The sequence below is a fragment of the Sminthopsis crassicaudata genome, chromosome 5 (assembly GCF_048593235.1).
Source record: "Sminthopsis crassicaudata isolate SCR6 chromosome 5, ASM4859323v1, whole genome shotgun sequence".
NCBI classification, from domain to species: Eukaryota; Metazoa; Chordata; class Mammalia; order Dasyuromorphia; family Dasyuridae; genus Sminthopsis; species Sminthopsis crassicaudata.
Window position 1 is genome coordinate 37,158,091 of NC_133621.1, and position 4,465 is coordinate 37,162,555.

The 4,465-nt window shown below is 44.2% G+C and overlaps 1 pseudogene; it reads right to left on the reverse strand.

Annotated features, from left to right (window-relative positions):
• Positions 1 to 243: 243 nt before the first annotated feature.
• LOC141543824 (RNA polymerase II elongation factor ELL2 pseudogene) lies at positions 244 to 3,902 on the reverse strand (annotated as a pseudogene).
• Positions 3,903 to 4,465: the final 563 nt, after the last annotated feature.

The window sequence follows — 4,465 nt, forward strand, 5'->3', positions numbered from 1 at the left end:
GGATTGCCTGTCATCTAGGGGAGGGAGTAGAGGGAGAGAGGGGGAAATTTGGAAAAAAAGAATACAAGAAATATTGTGGTAAAAAAATTACAAAATAAAAAAAAAAAAACGTAACCCAAAGTTTGCTAATAGTGAAATTTTCAAATGGCCAAGTTTCAATATTTTAGAATCTTCCAGCAATTCATTTGAAATTTTAAATAAATAAGCTTAAGTTTATTCACATCTTCTGGTCTAAGCAGAGGTCTAGTGCTGTTGGTCGAATTCACCTATTAGTCTTTTGATGTGAGCCAACTTGTTATGAAGATAATCACATCTGGATTTTTCTTCATGGTAATTGGGACTAGCCTGATTGAGCTTCTGATATTCTTTTAAGACCTCTTCATGAAGAGTCTGATACTCTTTGGAGCCTGGAGAAAGACGCTGACGTTTTGCATCAAGTTTCCTAAACCTTGTGGCCACCGTCTCCATTCTGGCATGCAAAGTTCTATACTCATCATACTCTGTATTGAAGTCATCTGTATAATTCTGGCGTTGCTCATGTGAGCCAATAGCAATATATTTTATTAAGTAATCTGGCAGTTCAATAGTTGATGAAGGGTCAGTGGAGGTAGGGCCAACCTCTTTAACTCCGTCATTTGAATCCAGACTAGAGCTATTTAGCTTGGCAATTTCCTCTTTCGTCTTAAGGTCTTTCCCCTTTTCCTCAATGGGCTGTTTTTGAATTGGGTCCTTTTCCTTATGTTTTTTAGATTTTTCTTTAGATTTTTTATGTGCCATTGAATGCTTGTCTTCCATGGGCTTTGCACCCTTCGACAGGATTGAATCAGGGGGTGGGATTTCCAAAGAAGTCCTAGAGGTATCTTTGTCCTGCTGGCGCTCAAAGATGCTACCATTTGGACTACAGCTGTCCATAGGTAGATCTTGAGTCCCCCTGCCTTCTGGAGTGCTAGGGGACTTGGAGCTAGACTTTGCAGTCTGAGGAGGATTTGAAACTGGAAGGTGGGTTGAAGGAAGAGGTGGTGGAGTTGGGCTGGCAGCAGTTGGAGGAGGAGGAGGAGGAGGAGGAGGAGGAGGAGGAGGAGGAGAGGGAGGAGGTGATGGGGGTGGGGGTGGAGCCCCAGCATTTTTTTGAAGGGTAGAATTCAAATGACCGTTGCATGTTGGATGAGCTCTATTTGTCAGGTGAGATATCCGAGGTTTTTTATTCCTTAAAGGATCTATGAAATCTGAATCCAAGAGGCGTTTCTGAGAAGCAGAAGGCGCAGCCTCTTTCCTAGAACGTTGAGGAGCTTCTGAAGCGCTGGTGCTCGAGTCATTCTGGGGAGATGGATTCAATTTTCTCGATAGCACTAACTCCAGGGACTCTCTCTCTGTCTCATTGTATCCCGGCCAATCATTTTGGAGCTCTTGAAATACAGAATCCTTTAAGGAATAAGAGAGGTCCTTGGGATTCAGCTTGGCCACCTGTTGAAGGATGGCTCCGAGGGAGTCCTTGTCTTTTGGAGAAACGCCATCTCTCTGTAATCGAGCCAAGAGTTCTGGTTTCTTGTAAGTCTTCAGGGCCAGGAGGTGAATCACCCTGGCTCTGTAGGGCCGCCCAGAAACACTGTCCTTCAGCTGGGTCTTCCGGAGGGTAGGTGCAGGCTCAATAGGAGCTGCCCTTTTTCTCTCGGGGGCTGCCTGTGGCCCAGCTGGAGGCGCTTTCCCAATTTCTTCTCTTCTTCCTGCAATGGGTCCGCCGGCTTTGCTAACGTTTGTCCCTGGGTTCCGGGATTCCTCTTCTGCCTGCCTCCTGCCTTCTCTTGGCACTTGAGAGGAGTCCTTTGTTGCCCTGACTGTAACTTGATCTTGAATAACTCCCAGGCAGTGGAGCTGTGAGGCCCCAGAAGTGGAGACAGTTTGGCGGACGCACTCAAAGCTTTCCTGAGGGTGATCTTTGCCAGGGGTTGACAGGGAGAAGCTAAAGTTCTGCACTTCCTTTGGACGATCCTTTTTGGGAATTCTGAGCAGCCCCTCGAATCCCTGGAACTGAATGGAAGGTCTGGAAGGAGTTCCATGCTTGTGGCTCTGGTAGGTCTCCAGCGCCCGGATCGCCGTGTCCGTGAGCTTCACGTGCACCACGGTGAGATTGTCCTGGCCCAGGCTCCCGCCAGATAAGCCGTAGCGCCGCTGCTCGCGCAGACCCCCCCGCCGCCGGCCCCCCCGTCGCCATGTTAAGCTCCTCAGGAGGCTGCTGCTGCCGCTGCCGCTTCTGCTAGTGCTGCTGCTGCCGCTGCTTCTGAGGCCGCTGTTGCTGCTGCTGCTGCTGCTGCTGCTGCTGCTGCTGCTGCTGCTGCTGCCTCTGCTGCTGCTGCTGCCTCCAGCACAGCTCCCCGCGTTGGGCGCTAAATTGGAGTGTCCTGTCTGCTCTCAATTATAAGCCTTCTCTGGGAGGAGGATTTTTCTCTGCTTTTCCTTCCGTTCTTGCGAATCTTCTCTTGTCCAAGCGTCCCCAGTCAGCTCCACCGCAGAATCTGCAATTCCCTTCTTCCGGAATCCTGGCTCCTTAAATACTCCCGGAGAATGGGCTTACAGACCAATCAGCAAGCTCTTGCGAAGGTGTCAACTCCTTTAGAGGTGGCAACTAAAGGTGTCAACTCTGAGCTAGAGAACTGTTAAGTACTGACTTAGCCCCCAGGAAGGAACCTAACGGGAAATAGAGGGAGGAGATAGCGCTCATTGTATGAATCACTCTGATATGAAGGAAGGAAAAATGAAATGAGCAGAACCTGAAGAAATTATCCATAGTAAGCATTATTGCCAGAATGGTCAACAATGAAAGAAATAGATAATCTTTTTTTAAAATCATTTTTATCATTGATCCCTAATCAATCCAATGATCAAAGAGGACTATGAAGATCCCCTCAGGAAAATGTTATCCACCTCTGAGTGAAGATTAAAGTATGTTTAGTTTTACTTTATTATTATACTTGCCTTTTCTTTTGGGGGGAGGCAACACGGTTAATAGGTATTCTATGACGTTACATATATAATCGATAACACAACAGGTGGGGGAGGGTTTAGAAAGAGGAAGAGAATTACGACTCCATTTTTTTAAAGGAATGTTACAAAATGTACAAAAACAATTTTCTTCAAGAATAGCTAAATCTTTTCCAGCTGATCTTTTTTCATGATATTGCTGTTACTGTGTACAATGATCTCTTGAATTTAGTCACTTCACTTTGTATGAGGTCATAGAAGTCTTTCCAAGTTATCTGCAAACTAATGTGTTTGTCATTTCTTCTAGCACTATAGTATTCTGTCACAACCCTATACTACATCTTGTTCAGCCATTCCGCAACTAAAGGGCATCCCCTCAATTTCTAATTCTTTGCTATTATAAAATGATTTTTGGCCAATATTTTCTTCTGTGCTTCAAAGGAAGGGAACAGACAGTCGTAATTGTGGGCCACACCTGAAAATGTTTAACTGTCTATGAAAGCTAATTAAATAGCTGAGGGGTCAAGCTGAGCTGTATGATTTATTAGCCAAATAAAATGAGGCATGATAAATAGGTCAGTGGATCCCCCACTGATCAGTCAGCCCATAGATCCTGAATACAGAGTGAGACAGATTAAAAACAATTAATCAAATAAGATGAATTAATAAAAAAAAAAAACTAAACACTTAACCAGGATACAAAATTAGGCAATCAGATTTCTAATTGGAGTAAAGAGTAAGGATGTTCCAATTTGTGGGGGGGATATTTAACAAATACAATTCCCTAAAATCAGAAAAAGAGATGTCCTCTTCCTCCCTTCCAAGTGTTTGTGAACAGTCAAAAAACATGGAAATGATAACTGACTGACCAGATTGGGGCCAGTTTTCAGATAAAACATACCGGTTGATGAAGATGAACCCATGTGAGAAAAGTCCTTGCATAAATCTGTGATGGGCCAGGTTCCCTGGTCAACATAACCGACCTTTTCAGTTAAGGTCTAGGCTTAATAATCTAGTTTCCTGATCATGCAGGTCTAGATTCAGACAATGCAATGAGATTTCCCCCAATTCCCTTGACTGAGTAAAGTTTTCTCACAAGACATATCTTGGACTAGGCTAACTGAACAGAAAAGGAAATGTGCTAGCTCCACAATGAAGTGCCAATAAAGAGGCAGTTTGCTTCACTGCTGTTTGCTGTTCCAATTCCCTCCGGGCTTAAAGAACTTTGTGATGCTATGTGATGCTAGAAGACTTTTGATAAATGTTCAATTTGGGTTGCCAAATCTTAGCACACAAGTATGTCCTTAGTATATACACGTTGAATTGATGAGTGGCATCCACTTGTCAAAAATGGCATGTATGAGATGATCTGAACTTTACAAAATCCCCAGATCTCAGTACAAGGGTTCTTATAGGGCATTAAGTCATACTGTTACCAGAATAGGAATTCTCTTCACCCTATTCCCAACAAGTTGTCCTATTCAGG